The 22,366-nt window shown below is 38.9% G+C and overlaps 1 protein-coding gene across 2 annotated transcripts in view; it reads right to left on the reverse strand.

Moving 5' to 3' along the window:
* The window catches only part of TAFA2 (TAFA chemokine like family member 2), a 550,698-nt gene extending 529,461 nt beyond the window's left edge, over positions 1-21,237 (reverse strand). For both annotated transcript variants that reach the window (XR_002325239.2, XM_020990164.2), the window contains exon 1: positions 19,606-21,237. The gene's annotated coding sequence lies outside the window, so the exon portion shown is untranslated. The remainder of the gene's footprint in view (positions 1-19,605) is intronic.
* Between the last annotated feature and the right edge of the window lie 1,129 nt (positions 21,238-22,366).

A 22,366-nucleotide genomic window follows, 5' to 3' on the forward strand; every position in this document is an offset into this window, starting at 1 on the left:
CTCAATTTGTTTCACATACAGAGCTGAGGAGAGATGAGAAAGGAAGAGGAAGAGTGGGGATAGAAATAATTATATTCACTTCTGTAAATGCAACCCTTAATCTGAAATAAATGAGATGGAGTGTTTTCAGTGTGTACATGGAAATGCCAAGTCTCTAAAAACTATAACTTGTCTTTGACACCTTTAGAGAACCTAGAAAAGATACATGTTTTATAACATACCTCAGCAAGTATAATGTATTTTAGAGATTCAGGAAAACTTAGCAAACTTGAGGGAAGCAAAAAGTAATAAGATTGTTAAATATAATGTAAATCAACTGACAATAATAAAGAATTTAGATGCAGGTTCTGAATCCTAGCAGCTACGATACAGACTTTTCCCAGTTTCATACCATCAATTCATAGTGATGCCCTCAATCAGTCAGTCAGTCAATAAACGTTTATTAAGCACATGGGGGACAGCCAGTGAAAATGCCTGGAACTGGCAAATCAAGCATTGTGTAAGGAATGGCAACGAGATCAGTGTCTCTGAATCAAAAAGTACAGAGAAAGAATGAGATATATGGAGTCTGGAAAGATAGGAGGGGGCCATAGGATGAAGGGCTTTGAATGCCAAACAGAGGATTTCATATTTGATCCTAGATATGCTAGACAGCAACTGGAGTTGACACAGTCAAACCTGTCCTTTAAGAAAATCGATTTGAGGGGGCAGCTAGGTGGTGCAGTGAATAGAGCTCCGGCCATGGAATCAGAAGGACCTGAGTTCAAATCCAGCCTCAGATACTTAACACTTACTAGGTGTGTGACCCTGGGCAAGTCACTTAAACCCAAATGCCTCACCAAAAAGCAAAAAAAAAAAAATCAATTTGACTGCTGAGCAGAGTATAGACTGAAGTTGGGAAAGACATGGCAGTCAGACCAACCAACAGATTATTACAATGGTTCAGTTGAGAAGTGATGCGGGCTTATACTAGAGCATTAAAGGAGAGAAAGGAGCATATAAGAAAGACGCTATGAAAGTAACATTGACAGGCCTTTGCCACAGATTGGATAGGGCGGGTGAGGCATTGAGGAATCAAGGATGATGCCTGGGTTTTGAACCTGGATGACTGAGATGATAGTAGCACCTTTGATGGTAATGGGGAAGTTAGGAAGAGAAGAGGGCTTGGGGGAAAGGCGAGTTCAGTTTTGGACATACGGAGTGACATCCAGCTCAGGACAGGCAGCTGGAGATGCAAGAGTGGAGGCCAGCAGACAGGTTAGGGTTGGATAAGTGGATTTGAGAATCCTCTACATACAGATGATTACTGAAGCCAAGGGAGCTGATAGTATCACCAGGACAGGAGCCCACAGTTAAGGGACTGTGGTAAAGATCCAGAAAAGAAGAACGAGGGGTGGTCAGAGAGGCAGAAAGATAACCGGGAAGAACAGTGTCACTAAAACCTAGAGAGAAGAGACTACTAAGGAGAAAAAGATGACCAACCATGCCAATGGCTGCAGAGAAGTAAAGAAAGACATAGATTTAGAAAAGGCCATGTTTGGTCATTAAGGGATCATTGGTGGGGTAGCTAGGTGGCACAGTGGATAGAGCACCACACCCGGAGGCAGGAGGACCCGAGTTCAAATCTGGCCTCAGACACTTACTAGCCGTGTGACCCTGGGCAAGTCACTTAACCCCAAGTGCCTTTAAAAAAGAGAGAGATCATTGGTAACTTTGAAAAATCAGTTTTGGTTAAATGATGAGGTCAGAAGCCAGACTTTAGAGACTTAAGGAGAGAGTGAGAGGAAGCAGGGGCATCCATTAGATAACCTTCTCAAGGAGTTTAGCCATAAAAAGGAAGAGAGATATGAGGGGATGAACAGATCAAGTGAGGATTTGGGGTTTTTTGAGGATGGGGGAGAAATGGGCATGTTTGTAGGAAGTAGGGAAGCAATTAGCAGTCAAGGAGAGATTGAAGATAAGTGATGGGAGACGATAAATGGAGAAATCTGCTGGAGAAGATCAGACGGAAGGACATTATTTGTACAAGTAGAAGGGTTTGCTTAGGCAGGGAAGAGAACTATTCTTCATGTGAAATAGAGGCAAAGGCAGAGATAGTAGACTGATCAATTATTAAGCAATCCCCAAAAAACAATGTAATGCAGTGGCTAGAGGACTGGTCTTGGAGTCGAAAGACCTGAGTTTAAGTCCTTTCTCTGACTCACTTTTGTTGTTTGATCATGGACACGTCTCTTCAACTGCTCAGGGGTCGATACAAATCTCTAAAACAAGAAGTTTCAAAAGGGTTACCTTTTTATTTGGGGTAAAAAAAAAGAGTTCTTATACTGCTGAAATCAACAGGGCATGTACCCCCACCAAAAAAAAAAAAACCAAAATTTTGAATTTCATTAAATTAATTTTACTATTATATGAAAAAAAAAAAAGATTTGGAAGCTTTGGTTTCCAGACAACAGCAACAAATATATGAGCACTTGCTATGTTCAAAGTGCTGTGTTAAATACTTTTAAAATTTAGAATATATAAGTGCCTTGAAATCTAATTGATGCCACAGTAGGTAAAAAATTAGGCAAGAAGAAAAACCAGAGAGTTTAATATAAATTTTGAATATAATAATTATTAAGATAAGGATGAATGGCTGTGAATTCCTTGAAGGATGATGAGTCAAGTCACTGACAAAAGCAATCAAAATATATTTCATATGTGATTCACAACACGGATTTCATGTTGAAGACTATTATTTAATTCATACAACAGTTGCATGGGAAAGAGGAAATGTCTCAGAAACTCCTGTTTCCAAGGAAAGTTGGTGAAATAAAGTGAATAATGGTCAAAATACTTATTGAGATACTTAAAAGATCTATAATTAAAGCAATGTGGGTGCTCCCTCCTCAGCCACAGATCAGGAGTCCCCCCCCTCACCTCCTCGCCCGATGCCTAAAATGTTGACTTTGTAAGTTGTGGAGGCCAAAATCCACATCATGATGTGGTCATCTCGATGACTCTACATACCTAGGTTGACCCTCAGAAAACAGATGTTCAAGTATTTTGTTTTGTACTCACCAGGAGCCTTTCTAACTTTGTAAAACCATTGGCACTACTTTTAACACTTTAATCATGAGATAATAAAGAAGTACTCTGGCTAAACTATTCATTTAATTTTCATCTTCTCTATTGAATCTGGGATTTATAGTTCACATTTGTACTAAAAACTGTTTTTAAGTTAAATGTGAGGGGGGAAAAAACAGGTCCAAAATACTTGATTTGATGTATTCACATAATGTGTATACTCACATATACACTTTTTCATCTGGCCAATTACTGATCTTTTTTTTCCAGGACTCCCTATCACTAATTGAAGAAATACTTGTAAGAAGTTATCATTATTGAGTTCCCTTCCTCAGAACATAGACTGTACCTAAGAGCAAGTTAAAAGATTCCCCCAGTAGTTTGAACAAAGCTGTAGAGGATCTAATCCAAACTCCTCATTTTTCCAGATGAGGAAACTGAAAACCAGAGAAGTTAATTACTTACATCTCAGAAAGAATATTTAGGAAGAGCTGAGATTCAAACCCAGGTCATCTGACTCCAAATACAATGCTCTTTCCTTTATAACCTAGAAATTGCTTTCAGTATGTACAGTTATTTCATTGCTTTGGAATAAGCCCATTTCATTTATACAACAGAACCTGCCAAGCAATTAACAGAAAAAATAGTTTACAGTCTTCTGGCATTAATATTAGTATATTATTAATGTTAATGTTATTAATAACAAGGATTATAGGGAAAGGTTCTGTAGGGGGAGAAAAGCTGCTTCATTTATTCACCTAGACTGACTTTTCTGAATATAATCTCTGATTATATTATGTACATTATGATGTTGATGATGATGATGATGATGATGATGATGATGCACATCTCACTGGAGGAAAAGCACTAGAACTTCCAACATCCTTTAGAAAGCTGCAATCTAAACATTTCTGTAGAGTGAATTGACTATGACACTAGCCCAGGTCACAATAGCACCAGGATGGATACCAGAGCAATGATGGTGGCTGACTCAAAACCTGGCCTTGAGCATAACATTAATATATGATCACTGAAAAGGTAGATCTCCATGAAAGGAAGATTCATTACATCTTCAGATTCATGAGTGATCATTTCCTTTGGAAAGGTTATTTTAGGAAGGAGAGAGGAAGATGGGGGTCAGGAAGAGGTTTACTTTGAAGTTATAAGGTAGGCAAATTCATTTGGAAAAAACTCATTATTGCTGCTTATATGCCCCAAGGATAAGTCATGGCTCTTGAAGTCCTAACATCTAACTCCTAGAAAGAACCAATAACTGTTCAGACCATAGAAGTTACTTGGTAGGGGCAGGGAGGAGGGGAAGTTAAATTTAATCTTAAGAGGTTGTCTACATATAGTGGATTGTAGAAAATGATATCTTATGTACTGAAATAAATGAGCCTTATTCTCCCATCTTATGAACAAGAAACCAGACTTGAATTAAAAAGAGAAAAGAACCATTCAAGTTTATGCAAGGGAATTAAAGCCATTTTCCCTGCCTGGGAGAATAATGTTAACTACACACAGGTCATTTACGGGCTCCCTAAATAGCCTTCCAGGAGAGAAGACATGGTATAGAAGAGAAAGCACTGGACTAGAATCAGAAACCTTGCATTCTACTCCCAGGTATATGAGGATATGCACAGCATCCTGCACATTCGTAAGGCTAAGCTGGTCCCCTAATCAATCAGGGGACAAGATTCATTAAGAGTCTTCCATGTACCAAGCACTGTGTAAGGTTCCCGGAATGCTTACAAATCTCTGCCATCAAGGAGCTCGCATTCTATTGACAACCTACATGCTCAAAGATAAATAATTGTAAAATCTAAACAAAATAAATACACAATAATGGAGGTGGAGAATGACGAATGACAGGGTCCATCAGGAAAGGCCTTATGCAGAAAGTAACATTCAATCTGGATCATGAAGGAACCTGAGAATTCAAAGAGACAGGAGTGAGAAGGAAGAGAATTCTAGGTATGAGGGGACTGTTTGTTGCCTATACCAAAGCCTGGGACAAAACACAGGATACATTTTTTAAGTTTAATCTGCATTAAAAAATATTTTCTATATTACTTTCTTAGGCATGACAATCAACAAAACAATTTAAAAAAAGCTTTGATTTATAGTTTGCAGATTTCTGAGATGTAAATGCTCACACTGAAAATTTAATAATGCACCTTACCTGTTGGAGTCTGCTTGAGCTGGCTCCAACACACCCCTGCCCATACGGGATGGGGAAAAAACCATGCTGTTTTTCTCCTTTAAAATATAAACTCCTTGAGGGTATGGGACTAGTTTTATGTTGATAAGCTGGAGATACATGAAAGCATAAATAGTGAAACATGGCCATCTGCTGCATCTATATAAATCTCCCCCAACTTGAGGGTTCTTGTATTCCCATTTATCTCATATTGCTTGTTGTATTACACACATTCAGTTATTCTGCCTTACCATTTGACGTTCTTATAACTGAGTGACTCAGGTGCCCCCTGATGCTGATCCCTGCTTTTGCATAGAATACCCTTCATGCCAGAAATGTTCTCCCTTCTCCTCTTTGCCTCTTAAAGTCTCTGACTTCTTTCATGCAGTAGCTAAGCATTTATTAAGACAGTGCAAGTTCTGGGGTTACAAAGAAAGGCCAAAAGAAAGCCCCTGATCTCAAGGGGCTCACTATCTAATGGAATAACAACACACAAGCAACTTTGTACAAACAAGTGCTCCTTCTCTCTCTCTCTCTCTCTCTCTCTCTCTCTCTCTCTCTCTGTATACATATATATATATGTAATAAACTGATCATGATTAACAGAGAGGAGGAGCTAACATTAAGAGGAATCCAGAAGGCCTCTTGTAGAAGGTGGGATTTTAGTGAAGGCTTGAAGGAAACCAAGAAAGCCAGGGAAACCAGGAGGCAGAGATGGGGAGGGAGCTAATTCCAGGTATGGGGGACAGTCAGAGAAAATGCATGGAGTCAGTAAATGGAGTGTTTTGTATGAAGGATATCATTAGATGAAAGAGCACATGGTGGGGATTGGGGGAAAAGAGAGTAACGTGTAAAAAGAAACTAGAAAGGTAATAGGAGGCCTGCATATGAAGGACTTTCAACTCCCAAGCATTCTATATTTGATGCTGGAAGTAATAGGGAGCCATTGGAGTTTATTGAATGGTGGTGGGGGATGGGGGAGAGGGGAAATGACATGGTCAGATCTTCACTTTAGGAAGATCGCTTTGACAGCTGAGTGGAGAATAAACTGGAATGGGAAAGAGACTTATGGCAAACAGATCAACCACAGGCTATTTTGATAGACCGGGTGTGAAGGTGTGAAAGCTTGTAATAGCATAGCAGCAGTGTCAAAAGAGGAGGGCATATAAGTGAGATGTTATGAAGGTAAAATTGACAGGCCTTGGCAACAGATTAGATACGGAGGGAGAGAGAGAATGAGGAGTCAACAATGACACCTAACTTTTGATCATGGGTGAGCAGAATCAGCTCAAGCACCTCCTTCTGTAGGCCTTTTCCTCACTGCCACCTCCCACCCCCAGCTATTCATTCCTTTCCTTCTATTACCTTTTACCTCCATTTATGTATGTTACATAGATAGCATGTGCTATCTAACCCTCACTCCTTAGAATATAAGCTCCCTTAGCTGTGTGACCCTGGGCAAGTCACTTAATCCTGATTGCCTCACCAAAAGGGAAAAAAAAAAAGAATAAGCTCCTTGACAGTAGAGCCTATTTCTGGTTTGTATCTCCAGCACTTAGCATATTATAGGTGCTTAATGAATTCTTTTTTCATTGATTGTTACCTCCCTGCCTCTCAGATTATTTCATGATTTTTTATTTATTTTATTTTATTACTTTTATGGCTTTTATTTATTTTATTTTTTATTTTATGATTTTAATTTATTTTACTTGGATGATATTTGTTTTATGATTTTTATACCTACTTATTTTCAGGAATTATACTCAGAATTTTCCCAAGCATTCTATTTTTGCATAAAACCTTTTTTAAAAAATTCCAAAAGGACTATGCCAGGGTTGGGGAACCTGCAGCCTCAAGGCCACATGTGGCCTTCTAGGTCCTCAAGTGTGGCCCTTTAACTGAATCCAAACTTCACAGAATAAATCCTCTTAATAAAATGATTTGTTCTGTAAAACTTGGACCCAGTCAAAAGACCGCACCCAAGGACCTAGAAGGCCACATGTGGCCTCGCGGCTGCAGGTTCCCCAATGCTGGCCTATGCAGAGCACCAACATCAGAGTGCTTGAACCAGGAGTTTCAATTTAGGATTGACATCCTGCCCAATCTCATTTCAGCTGGATGAAATTATCAGTGAGCCACAGATGACTTGCTGATCTTAACTGGTTGTATCTAATTTGACCTCATGAAACAGCCTTGTGAGCAAAGAGCAGAATGACTCAATCAAATCAGAGATTTAGGTTCTGGATTAATTTGGAATTTGATTGCCCCTACAAACACAACACAACATCTCTGATAGTGATCACATAATAAATTTGTGGTGTTGGTAGGCACCTTCAATATCTTGAACAAAACAGGGATCTACTTCTCACTGAACCTCCATTTGAACATTACAGTGATAAAAAGCTCACTTTTCAAGACAACCTGCTCTATTTTGGACAGCTCCCATTGCTACGAAAGTCTTGCTTAAACTGACTCAGAACTGCTTTATATTCTTATGGTGTTTTATATTTTTCAAACTCTATTACACACAATATTTTATTTGATCCTCACAAATCCTCATTTTGATTCTTGATCATATATTTATCACCTGTGTAATTATTGCTAATTGTCTCACTACAGTATATTTTGTCTACCTCACTACAGCATATAGCAATCTCTCTAACTGCAGGAACCATCTTTCACAATTTTTTTTCTATTGTGCATGGTCCTGGGGCTTAAGAAGTAAACGTGGGATTGAACTGACAACCCAGTAAGGTGGGGTGGCTGGCATAAGAAATTACATGACTTGCCCATGCTCAAACAGTGACATTGTTATTGTTCAGTCATTTCAGTTACGTCCAAATCTTCACAACCTAATTAGGGGTTTTCTTGGCAAAAAGATACTGGAATAGTTTGGCATTTCCTTCGGCAGTTCATTTTATAGATGAGGAAACTAAAGCAAACCGGGTTAAGTGACTTACCCAGAGTAACACAGCTACTAAGTGTCTGCAGTCAGATTTGAACTTCAAGAAGATAAGTCTTCCTGACTCCAGGCCCAGCACTCCCTAGCTGCCCCATTAGTGACATAGCTTGTACTCAGACTTGGGTCTCTTGATTCTTAGTCTGATAGTTGGTTCACTATACAATGCTACCTTCTATTAGGATGGGGGGGGAATATTTTAAGCTCAAATAGCTTGTTATTGAAAAGCAAAATGAACAAAGTTTATATTTAATTCATATTAGATCTGAAACTAGCACTTGACTTACTATTCACCATTAAGAGACAGTAGAGTAGTGTAGAGTAGAATACTAGCCTAGTAAGTCAGGAGACCTGGGTTTGAATCTTAGCTTATACTAACTGTGTGACCACTGACAAATCATTTAATTCCTTAAACCTTAATTTTGTTCATTTGTAAGATGAATACAAGATTTGTTCTACAGAGCTGGCCATAGAATCAGAGTGATCTGGGTTTAAGTCCCCACCTGTGGCAAATGCTGGCTGTATATGTAACCCTGAGAATGTTATTTCATCTCTAAGTGCCCTCAGGCAAGTCTCTAAATAGCCCAGCAGGTACTGGCATGCATTGGTAATAATAGTAATAAGTACCACAGGGGGACTTTTCTCACCATGAGTTCTCTATAGCAATGAAATCACAGGTACAGATCAACCATATATATATGTGTGTGTGTGTGTGTGTGTGTGTGTGTGTGTGTGTGTGTGTGTGTGTGTGTGTGTGTGTGTGTGTGTGTGTATACATAAATAACATCTTTGCACTATGTACTTCAAAGTTGGGGGGTTTTCTGGTGAAAAAACTTTGTAAATCTTAAAATTTCCATAACTGTGGGTTTCTAATAATTTTTCACATGATGACCAGCAAAAAAATCCAAGCTTCCTCAAAAAAATCATGGCTAAAATAATACAAAATGCTTTACAACTCACTTGAAAATACTGGGCAATTTAGCATAAAGCATTTCATCTGTTCAAAACATTGAAAAGTGAAAATCACTTTTTTATAAGAATTACCCATTTTTATTGGTGGTGAAATGTACTCCAATGATGATCCAAACTAGCTGCTTCCACCTAGAGTTTCAATATTCTCCCCTAATCAAATCTGCTCATGAATCTCTTATTTGACAGATTTAAATTTCTTTTCCTATTCTTCTTTATCCACTGGTGGAGGTGATAATGAACTGCAAAGTGGTCAAAGGGGTACAACAGGAAGGAGGCAGAAATAAAGGAAGCTGGGTAATCAGTCCCTGAATAATTAGAATTTCAATCTCTGGTTACAGAAAGTTAAGTATTAGGAGTTTGGATTCCAGAAGAGGAAAAATCCTCATTTGGCAAGAAAACAAGTGAGCAATAGCAAATAGCAAAATATTGTGCTCAATATAGGCAGGAGAAGTCACGAAATTACATGAAAATAATAAATAGGAAATGAAAACTTTTGAAAGAAGTACTATGGCCAGATGAGAAAATGGGAGGGGAAATAAATTGGAGGCAGAAAAATAGGAGACAAAAAGATGGGCAAGTATATATTTTCATAGTGCTTCTCATTGTGAAAATATTTTTGGTGATAAGGGCATCTAATAAAGTCATACCCTCACAATCATGACTATATCATGACTACATTTTTAAAACCTCTGTCTTTTCAGAACTTTTATAATTTCTTAGAAATTTGCAGCCAAAAGGGATTTTTCAGAGCCATCTAGTCTAACCCATCCATTAAAGAGCTCAGGAAAGCAGAGGCAAATGAGATTGACTTGCCAAAAGGGCTTCTAATTAGTTGTTGCCAGAGTTATTCAGAGGCTTCCTGACTCTCCCTCCAGGGTTCTCTTTGCAGCAATACAACAGTTTCACAATCGATATTTTCAAAATATTTCTGAAAATCAAAATGGCAACTAGCTGATGAACTTTTAACTACTGAAAAACTGATGCATCTGACCAATTAAAATTAATGTGGTTTCTTAAGTTAACCTCAGATAGGCAGTGCCCATAATGGAAAGAGCACAGGAAAACTTGTGTTCAAATCCTGCCCCTGATATTTACTAACTGAGGACTATAGGCAATCCACTTAACCTCTCTCTGAGCCTCAGAGGAAATTTCTGAGACTTTAAGACTTCATATGAATAAATTAAAAGTTCTTGATATATTGCTATAAATTGGTTTTCTCCCCAAAGGAAAATATGCTGATCAGCTGTCACAAGTAATCCAATCTATTTGGTATTTATAAGGAAATGTATAATTTAATAATTAAAAATGCAGTAAATTATTAAATTAAATCATTAAGATATCAGTATAAATAAACTGACATTTTGGCTTGTCGATCAGTCTCTGATGATCTTGTTCAGTGCTTTCCATTCCCCTGAGCTTGATCAGTTCTAGAAGAACTGATTAAAATCAAATTCCTGAACCTGGAAAAAACTAGAGGTTGTACAGAGGAATCTGACAAAGACTAACAACTTTTCAATATTTCCTACACACACATACTGAGAGAGAGAGAGAGACAGAGACAGAGACAGAGATGTCCTATACTGGATCAGGAGAAATTTTCAGTGTGAGCATTTCCACCTCAAAAATTGGCAAGTGCCTGATTTATTGTTTTATTTTATGTTTAAACTTAAGAATGTAACGGAGAAAATGGTGATAATGCTGACTAAACTTAAAAATGTGTCATAGCCACATTTTGTTTCAGAGAACCAGCTATCAACACTTACCAGCACATCCCTGCTCATACTCCCATTTTATCTTTTGTGTATACATTACTAAACTAAATGGAGAAGGAGAGAAAATGGGATAGTATGAAGACATCACATTGCTTCTTGGATAGGGCTCCTGCAATCTATAAGCCCATATTGAAGAACTTCGCACCAGGCACTGTGCTAGAGACAGAAAAAAAAACAAAACAGCCCCTACCTGCAAGACGTTTATGTCCTTTATAGGGGAGACATCATGAACACAGAATAGTTGATGCAATACACGTAGACAAAGTAGATAGAATGTATGGATTTAGCCTTCATAAAAATCTCAGGCAACAAGAATTTTACTGAATGGCCACTGGCAGCGGTGTGTGACATTTTAAAAGTTTGAAAGACATAATTTCTGGGTAATTAATCATTTTGTTAATAATGCTAGCATATTATTTTAAAAAGGGGGGTCAGTGACACTCTTGAATGCCAAAGACCAATCATGGAACCCACTCAACACTTATATGCCCTTAAAAGAGTGTGTGTTCCTGAGGATGGCAATCAACTCTGATTGGTTAACAAGTAATGAGAGAAAATGAATATTATAATCTTATAATGAATATTCTAATGAGGGGCTGGTGGATGTGACTTTGATCATGTCATTAACTTCCAAATTACCCCCAGCCTTGGGCAATTTAATAAAAGAATTTTATCCCCACCTAAACCTGAATAAAACACAATAAGCAGGAATTCACCTAAATAAAATGATTTAGGTGGGGTAAATTTTTGGCAGAGGTCAGTAATGCTCTTCAAAGGCTGGGCTTCAAACAAGGTAAAAGGACAGGGAAAAAACCTGGATCTCCCTCATAACTGGTTATTGATGATCACTTCTCTCAGGTGTGCTAATAAATGTTTAACAAAAGATCTCCAAAAAATGTATTTTCTCATACACATTTAAGTTTAATCTGCATTAACATTTCCTCCATCACTTTCTCAGCTCTAGATAATCAACAAAACAATAAATCAAGCCCTGATTTGCAGTTTGACTATTTCTAAGGTGTAAATACTCACACTGAATATTTAACAATTGACTCTCTTGATCTAGTACCGATCCCATGACACTAATTGTACCAAAATCTTTTAATCAAAAAGATGTGGCCTGGTTCTTTGAAAGTACCCCCTTGCCTAGAATGCTCTGCCTCGAATTTCTGCCTCTTGGCTTCCCTGGCTTCTTCCAAGACTCAGGTCAAATCCCAACTTCTGCAAGAGGCTTTTCCCAGTCCTTTACCCTTAGTGCTATTGCCTGGCACATGGTAAGCACTTAATAAATGTTTGTTGACTGACTGAAGAGTTCATAGTCTAGTGTTATTATTAATAACTCCCTTTTACAACACATTTTAAGGTTTACTACTATAGATTTACCCATAGAATGGCTACAGGGCAATCTAGCCAAGTGGGGCCATTAAACTGAATCACCTAGGGACTTGATTGGTGCTTCCAATCAATTTCTACTATACTTTCTTCATGGTTGTGAGGACTAGATAGCTAACTACATTTACAACCAAAACCTTCCTTGCAGACTACACATGCCAAATTCAATTCCTAAAGGCATTTCTGTTCAGTTGAAGGAGTTAAGAGAAGAAAGAAAATGAGGGACTTGTGAATGGGGTGTCAAGAGAGGTCTACCCCGTATAGAACTGGGGGGAAAAAACACATTAGACAAAAAGAAACAAACAAGAAGAAAGGTCAGGAACAAAATATCACCAACATGAATGAAACATTAGATTCACTCTCCATGCAAAATCAGGGACTCTGCCCATTTTCTGCCTATGTCTTTATCACCATCACTATAACTACTATCATCACCTGCAAAAAGGATTGATACACGTGAACTATCTGTGTTGTAATAAACAGAGAAACACAGTACACTCACTCCTTGCACTCTGGAGGCTTATATTCTAAGAAAGTCTTCCAGTCTGCTAGGTTTATAACTTCAGCATTATGCCCAACTCCCCACTCTCCCTCACCCTACATACCTAGTCTGTTGCCAAATTTTGCCATTTCTACCTTCTCTCTCTCCCATCTAACCCTTTCTCTCTTCTCACAGAATCACTACCTTAGTTCAATCCCTCATCACTTCTCAACCAGATTATTGCAATGACCTCTTAATTGGTCTCCAGACTATCACTGCTGCCAAAGCGATTTTCTTAGTAATAAGTCTGCTATGCCCATCACTCAATAAACTTGAGTGGCTCCTGACTTCGGTTGAGATTTTAAAGCCCTTTATAACCTGGTCCCAACCTATCTTCTTAGCCTTATGACTCCCTCTCTTGTACTCTACAATTCAGTCAAAATGACCTTGTATCTCCTTCATCCTCTGTGTTCACACACAACACTCCAACTCTCATCTCCCTGCCTTTGCACTGACCATTCCCTAAGACTATAATGCACTTCCTCCTCATCTTCAACTCAAAGAATCCCTCTTTTCCTTTAAGACTCACCTGAAGGACCACCTTCTGTAAGAAGTTTTTCCCAATTTCCTTCTCCTAAACTACTAATTAACTACTTGAATTTATTTTCTTTATATCCATTCTGCATATACTTGTATATGTATTTGTTGTCTTCCCATCAGAATACATTCTCCTTGTAAGTAGGAATTATGTCATCCATTGTACTTGCCATCCCTCCACCTGGTACACAATAGGTGCTTAATAAATACTTCTTGATTTATTGATTGAAAATTCATCTATTTCCTTTACAACAAGAGATGTAGCTTTGTTACTAAGATTTCTGTGATCACATAACCTTCGTTTTGTGTGATGATTTTGTTTTCTTTACAACTTCACAATGAATATGGGACAAGAAAAAGATGGACAAGGACAAATTATACAACATACTTCCTGAGCACAGGCATGATTTCTATTACAGGTAAGGGAAAAAGGCAAACATATCTACATGTCTGAATTGTGCTGGTTATCACTGAAAATTCTCCACACAGAAGGAAAAAGGAGAAAGGGAGAAAATCATAGAATGGCATAGAAATAAAAAGGTGTAAAAGCTTTATTCTATAAATAAAAATATCAAATTATAAGTTATAGCATTAAAAGAACACACATCACTGATCATAGCCAAGGTTATTCTGTGATATATTATGCCTTCAGTTCTTAGGCACAAATCTAAGCTCTCCATAAAACTTTCTTTACTCAGATTATTGTGGACCCTTTCCATAGCATTTCTAAACAATGTCTCCATAGAAAGAGCTGAACAATTCTATGATGGAAGTCAGATATTATCAGTGTATATAATGAGGGTCAACTGTAGGAAACCACATGGAGCTACTGGAGGCCATTGGCAATTAACACCATTTAATAAAAGGTTTAGGAGGTTTGTGACCTTTAAAGGTCAACCCACTTACCCACTCACATATATGCAATTATACAGATGACTGGTTTGCTACTGCAAGAGATATGAAGTTATTTAGTAAAATAAATCTTACATTTATCAAAAGCTTCTTTTAACTCTCCAGGCATCACGTGGAGAGAGATCGTTAGACACCCCAGGAGGCAAAAGAGCAAAGAAAACTTGTTTGGCCAGCTGTCTCCATTTTGTCAAAGTATGGTACTCAGTATCCCACCATAACTGTCAGCATGCAACATTATCACATTACTGCATCTCTCTCGAAAGAGTTTTCTTAGATCTCTAGTCTCTAAAAGAAGCAATATAAATACAAATTGAATTGTGAATCTAAGGTTTGTATTGGTAAATGTTGTGCCTTGGGCTAAGTGTCCAGTCTGGGGAAATTAAAAAACAATTATGAAGGAGATGATTAAAAGCATTCTATCTGGTAGGATAACATAAATGTTGCTTCTGCAGTTGATATCATAGCCCTTACGAATTACAAAGAACAGAATGGAATACGTTCCTCTTTGCTGGCTTGTTCACAGTTCATCTTAATCCCAGATCAAACTGAATGCCTGAATTTCCAATGGGCAGAGTTCTCAATTGCTTAGACAGCTAAATTACCATTGACTCTATTTGCAGGGCTGTCTATCAATGAGTGAGTCTCAAGCCCAGCATATGTTCATGGAAGTATGTATTGGTTTACACATAGGAAGTGGGTGGTCTTTGGCAACTTAACATGCTTTTTTAGTACAGTCTGAGTATGATTCTGGGAAAATCTGTAACTATAATTTGTAGAACAAAATAAAATGCTCTAATGTTATGCATGGTTTGTGTTTTGACTGTGGACTCCTATGTTTAATAAGTACTGCATACTGTGATATTCAGTGCTTAAAATGTATCAAAATTCCCTATCTTTGTTTCTAAAAACATATCCCCCCAAACATCCTTGCACAGAAGGCAAAAAAAAAATTTTTTAATTACATTTTGCATTTCTAGCCTGGTGAGTCAAAATATCTATAAAAACAAAATAAAGGAAAAAATATACTAGGAGCTTGAATGGGATAATTGCTTTACAATATATCTTGCTTTGCTAAGGATCCATTTATACTTGGGAAAGCAACTGGGTCAAATCATATTTCTCACAAATGCAAGGATGAATGGTACACCTCTCCATAGGGCATGGGAAGCTTTAAAGTTGTTGATAGCTCTGTCACCTAACACCCAACCAGAATCATGATGGCATATCATTATAACTAATATTTATTAACGTAGTGAATGCATTTTCCTAGTATTTTTTTAATATCTTAAAAGTACTTAACATTCAAATCCAGCCTCAGACACATAACACTTACTAGCTGTGTGACCATGCAAGTCACTTAAATCCATTGCCTAGCCCCCCCCCAAAAAAAGTACTTAACAGACCACAGCCAACTAATTCTCATGGCAGTTTTCATAAAGTAGATAGATGGTAAGTAGGATTATTCCAGTTTTACAGATGGGAACATTGAAGTATTGCAATGAGCAGATACCATTTACTCAAGTTCCCCAGCAAAACAGTGGCCACCAAACAGGAACCTAACAAAGACTCCTCAACAGTATTTGATCTATCCTACTGCCCTTGCCTGAGGTAATGATCTCAATCTAAATGCAGAATTTACTCTCTAAAAACCATACATGGGATAGCATTTTGGAATGATCCTATAATTAACACTGAAATAATTTACAACAAAAATTCAAGTACTTTCCCAAGAAGGCAACCGTGCAGTGTTGTGTTCTACCCATAGTCAGAAGACCTGAGTTCAAATCCCAATTACTACTTATGTGACCTTGGGAAAATCATTTCCCCTCTCTAGACCTCGGTTTCCCAATCTGTTAAATGAGAGGATTGGACCAAATAGTAACCAAGATCTCTTCCAGCTTTAAATCTATAATCTTAAGAACTATAAAATGTAATCTTTAAGTATTGCATGTTCAGAGAAAATGGCAGGTTCACCGTGTTGTATAGCATTACAAAAATCAATGACTCACACTATCTGTATCCACACAGTATTTCATTGAAATGTAATTTTTTGAAATAGAGCAGAAGTGTATGTGCTTATATATAAATTCTTCAGATGTGAAATCTCTTCAGTTGATTTGGCCTTTGCATCTAGCTCCAGTCTTTTTTGTCTATTAGTTTTAATGCATTTCTTTTCTTTGTTTTGATAAAGTCCTACTAATAAACAGGTTGATAAATTGCAGCTGTAAAGGCCAGACATAGATCACAGGGGAATCTGCTGGATGTATATTTCTGCTTTAACTTACAGTTTTTAACCAAAAAAACAATACTGCATTGCACAATAAAGTTCCCTATTTTTACTTGAATCTTCAATGAGCAAAACAGCTGCAGAATAATGTGACTTAATGAGGCATCTCTAATAAAATTCCTGCAGAAGTAAAAGCAGAGGCACAGAGCTGTTTGGTCTCTGGTAGTTTCATCATTTCAAATACAGATAAAGAAATGGTGATGTTTTCAAGCATTCCTCGATCAAATTATACAGTAGATAGGCAAATGTTTATCAATTTATATAGGCAAGGTGTAATACAGGCAGGATAAGACAAGATCTCTCATCTGATATCTTATATTAGACAAGAAGGGGGAAAAGCCTAAAAACTGCAGTAGAGGCAGATCCTGCTTTCACTCTACCTGTAACAGGTAATTCATATCCTGTTGTTAGTGATAGAGGAAAAAAATGCAACTTAATATTGAACCATTATTTAAAAATATTTTAAAGAGTCATTGTTAAAATAAGATCATTAAGGGCTCCTAGAATTTGAAGGGGGGGGAGGTCATGATCATGTATAAGGTGTTATTTTAAGAACTCTGATGTCATCATTTGGTTTTAACATTTCATATTTCATAAAAGAATAAAGCAGCTTTATCTAAATATAGAGTTCATTTTTAGGGTTATATCATTACATTTTGAAACCTGGTTGTTAGCAAATGTAGTTATTAAACAGAATGTTCCCTTTTTCCACAAACCTGCATTCAATAAATCTTTACACATCATTTTGCCATTGCTAAAATACCTCTTATTTACATATATAAAATCACACACACACTTCCAAACCTGGATTCCCTTCTAACACAATCCATATAATTACAGTACAAGTGTCAACTTTAATGTGTGAATTTCTTGGTTTCTCTTTAAGAAATATATGCTATGTGCAAACATGTGACCAAATGCACTTGCTGGATTAGTTGCAGTCTACTGAACATACTGATTAAAAACAGTATTAAGAGAATTTCATCTCAAAAACTGTACTACTGCTAACCAGGCAACATAGCCCAACTGTATATTTTTCTCACTTAAAAGTCTCTCTGTGCTTGACTACAAGCAGACTAAGTATTCAGTGAGTAGTAACACTGCTCTCATTCTATTATACCTATAAATAATGCAACCTATTTCTTTAGACAGGAATCAGAAGAATGATAATGTGAGGTTCGGTGTGGTTACAAGTAGCAGCTTATCTCTAAAAAGCAGGGCAATAGTAAGCTAAAGATCTAAACAATTGTCCCCATGATGTAATAAAGAGCAAAATGGAGTGGGAAGGAGGAAGAAAGGAAATGGATTGTGTATGAAGTTTTAAAAATGAAAACCTTGAATGTCAATTTTGAAATTGACTGAGATCCACCAGGAGGAGAGTAAACATGCAAATATAGACTGGAATAAATAAAGATAATCTTTGTGCTCTTGTTTTCAAATGGCTTCGGAAGTGCTTCCAATCTCGACAACTTCTTGTATTTGGGCACTTTAGCAAGAAATCTGAAGTTAATTCCTAAATTTGCCTTCGCTCATATTGCCTAATAGAACTGTTTTAAAGAGTTAATTGATAACAGTCTGAATGTTGATGTCTCAAGCAATCTAGTTGGGAAGCCAGAAGCCAGATATTTATCATTTAGTCAATGGTTATTTAAATCCATCGGGTGAGTAGAGAAGACCCTAAAACATCCTGATGCTTTAAAGGACTTTGAGAGTTAGGATTAAATATACTTCACATTTAAGAACCATACAAAAGTCAATAGGAGAGTCCTTCGGCGCTCAGCCTCAAGCCAAACTCTCCTCAAGACGGACATAGTAACAAATCTGATCCCAAGCGCTTCGGGCAATTGTTTAAACTCTTGGTCGGGAAGAGAGATAATACACAGAATAGGAAGGTGCTTGCTCCAACTACTGCAAGTACACCAACGCAGAGAGCTCCAGCTGTATGTTCTTTGCATAGAGAGGCTAAACAAGTAATCCCACTGCTCTCAGAGAAATAGGGCGCAGTTGCAAAACTTTCCTATTCAGGGGACCAGTTATAGCGAGCTAATTCCCCACTGCGAAGTGAACGAGGGTCGGCAGCCCGAAAGAAAATACCGCTTTGGGGTAAACTGGTCTGTTTAAAGAAAACGGGATCAGCAAAGCAACCCCGAAAGAAAACTCCAAATCATTACCAAGATATGGGGGGGTGAGGGGGGGAGAGATCTGTCCAGAAAGCAAAGGTCAAAAACCACACTTCTCCAAGGCATTTTTTTTCCTTAACACTTCATGAAACGATTCTTAATTCTTTTACATCGTTACCATAACACCTGAGAAATCATTCTTCAAGCTGTAGTAAATATCTGGATATCTGAGGCTATGACGCTTACCAGCCTGTTATCCTTTATGCAAATAGGTAGAGAAATCGATAACCTCACTAAAGCGCCCCACCTTGGGCAGACAGGCCAAAGAATTAACTAATCAGAAGTGGACAGAAAGTGGGGCTTTCGAAAAGGCGCCCTGACACATCCCATTGATCCTTCCTAGTACGAGACTCTTTCTACTTACTAGGAGTCCAATATGGTTACAATCCGGGACTGATCTGGGACTGGGGATCCCATGGCTTTGATTCTTGATCAATTTAGGAGCAAAGGAACGGAGAGCAGAAAGAGGGAGCCCCTCACTAGGACCCTTTCTCTGTGCCTTTGGATCGTGTCCCCAACACCTTCGCCTCTCCCTGGAGTGCCCACCACGGCCCTCCTTGGGGAGGAAGGTAGGACACTGCCTGCCCAACCCGTATATGCCCCTTTTCTGCCCTCGAGCCCACTGCAGACTGAGACCACCGAGGGAGAGGGAGGGGTGGTGGGGTCTCACCCCCAATCCGCTCCGGTTGCCCTGCTCTACAACAGCGCCAGGCCAGTCCCGCTCACCCCACCCCTTGACGGAGCCTCCAGCTGGGAAGGAAGCTGAAGTGGCTGCTGTAGCACCTACCTGCAGCCCCGCTTCCCGGTGGCAACACCTAGCGATGCTCCTGTAGCTTCCGGGAGCCAGCGCCAGCCTTATCGTTCTTGCATCGCTTGCCAAATCCAATCCGCCTTCACCATCCAGGGGCATAGGGACCTGCGGTCTGGTGGTGTGTGCTTGGAGCGGGCGTGTGAGTGTGACCCTGTGTGCGCGCGCGCGCGCGTGTGTGTGTGTGTGTATATGTGAATGTGTGTGAGTGAGTGAGTGAGTGCGTGTGCGTGTGTGTGCGCGTGAGTGTATTTCCTCCTTTTGGATGGCAAAGAGAGGTTTCAGGAATCTCCTGAAATCCAAACTGGAATCCCCGAAGCCGGTGGTGGGTAGGATGCGCGCGTCTCCCTCTTCTTCTTTTTCTTTCTTTCTTTAATTTTTTTTTGCTCCCACGGCGCCAAAGTAATCAAAAGATTTGTTGATTGAGATAGCCCAAGCCCGGAGCCCTAGGAAGCTCCGCTGGCTCCTGCCACCGGTCCTCGGTGGAACGATGAGGTCCAGCTCAGTCTCCCAACTGACGAAATCTAAGAGCCTCTTGCAGTGATTACCTCTCTTATACCGGTCCCGATTTGTTTGCTTTTAATGCCGAGCAAAGACTTATCCTCGTCACACGCTGCCTCTTTTTCTTTCTCTCTCTCCCTCTCTCTTTTTTCCTCCCTCTGCCTCTCACACCCAGGCAGGCACACCAACTCCCTGTTCTTTCCTACCGCTCGCCCTCTCTCCCTCTCTCTCTCTCTTGGGGAAGGCAAATTGGAGGATCACCTTCAGGAAAGCAGCATTCTCCACGAATTGTCTAGTTTCCCGGTCATCTCGAGATCCCGCGGTCTCCCCCGGTGGGTAGAAAGGGGAAAATGTTGCTGGAGTTTAGGGCAGACACACTGTGAGAGACAGGATGGATCTCGGTCTCTCCTGTTACCTCTTTCTTCCCTTCTCGAAGATAACCTGGCTCCTCAGTCCTGGTAGCAAAGGTTGATGTTGGCAGGTCTCAGGCAGCTCTCTTTCCCTCCAGCTGCTGTGACTTTGCTCTGGCTCCTAGAGTCGGGTTAACAGCAACTCCTGGACAGTTGGCAGTGGTTCTAGAATGTTCCGAATGGTCCCAGGAAACCTTCGGTTTGCGAAGTGCCCCCACCCTGCCCCGCCCCAACTACTCCTCGCACTGTCACCAGGAAGGAAAAGGTGTGAGTCCCAAAGTCGAACACAGCCGGGCAGGTGTCGCCTGTGTCACTTCACTAGAGACCCCGGGATGGGAGAAAGGAAGGGAAAAGGAGGGGCAGCAATGAGGACTCAAGCCCAGATCCAGATCCCAAGAAGGACAGAAGGACGTTTGGAACCTACAAACCTTCCTTCCCTGTCCCTCCTTCGAAAGCTGCACTGGCAAAAGAAACTGGAGATTTCTTTTAAAAAAAAAAAGTCATTTAACGACAGAATTTTGCTATCTTACCTAGACCCTAGCCCACCTATCTTTCCAGGGAATTAGGAATGAATTACAGCCCCACGGAATCCAATTGAAACTCCAGAAGTCTCTAGCACCCACGGTTTCTGGCTGAGTTTAGCAGTAAAATGGGATAGAAAGATCCGGCAGCATCGCCTCAGCTTCTCCCCCAACAGTCAATTCTGCAAGTTGCTACTATCGCTTGCTGAAAGGAAACAATGCTCCTGCAGAAAAAGGAGAGAGTAAGAGAGATGAGAAGGGAGGAAATGGAATCTGATATAAAAGCTGGACTGTGTCTCCCTCCAGAGGGAGAACAGGGTTATAAGTCTAAACTGACGTAACTGGAGTTCAAGTTCCCTCTTCACAAACAGAAAAAGGAAATCCTCGAGTTCCAGAATATTACTTTTTTGCAGATGTCACCTTAAAGCAATCCCAAGAGAGGATTTTCACTAAAGGTATTTGCAGGCCTATCTTGATGAATCCGTAAAAAGCCAAGACGCCCAGATTTCCCTTATAGAAGTTTCTCTTCTGGTAGGGTTCTGTCAAATTGGTTGGTAATAAAAATTATAAGAAAAGTTCTTTGCACACTAGTAGTTTCCACACATTATGTAGTGACACTTTTTTTTTACAGAAAAAAGTCACGACCTCCATTTTTCATAAAACAATCATCAAGTATTTATTGAGGACCTACTATGTGACAGTAAGGTGCTGGGGATACAAAAACAAGATTTAAATGGTCTTTGCCCTCTATAATTTCTCAATTTATACTTTGCCCAAATGCTCAACTAGATCAGTAATTTCATCCTAATTGTATTCAAAGTTGTTCATTGGTTATGTCTTATCCAGCCTTCAATGTCCTTACTGTGAGCCATAAAATAAAGCTCACAATTTATCAAAATAAAATTAAGAATGCATTAGCTTTTATAGCAACACACAAATCTTAATCATACAATAAAATAATATAATGTACAGATACTGATGAAATTCTTTATATTTTTTGTATTTGTAGCTTATGAAGTTGATCTTTAATTCATCCTGCAGAATGAGGATCCAGATCTTGCTGCCATTTAAATAAGGACAGGTTCTAATGTATCATAGCTGTCTATGAAAAATGGATTCCTTATCCATTCATATTTAGAAATATCTAATTCTTCAAAATGAAATAAGAATTGCTTCTGAAGGGCAGTCAAATGATTAATAAGTAATACTACTTCTATTTCATTTGAAGAATAAATATTTTTTAATTTGTAAATATATAAAAATATTATCTTGTAAATGTATTATCCATAGCTCTAACTTTTTCATAAA

Source organism: Phascolarctos cinereus, unplaced genomic scaffold, assembly GCF_003287225.1.
Source record: "Phascolarctos cinereus isolate Bilbo 61053 unplaced genomic scaffold, phaCin_HiC Scaffold_1;HRSCAF=81, whole genome shotgun sequence".
Classification (NCBI taxonomy): Eukaryota; Metazoa; Chordata; class Mammalia; order Diprotodontia; family Phascolarctidae; genus Phascolarctos; species Phascolarctos cinereus.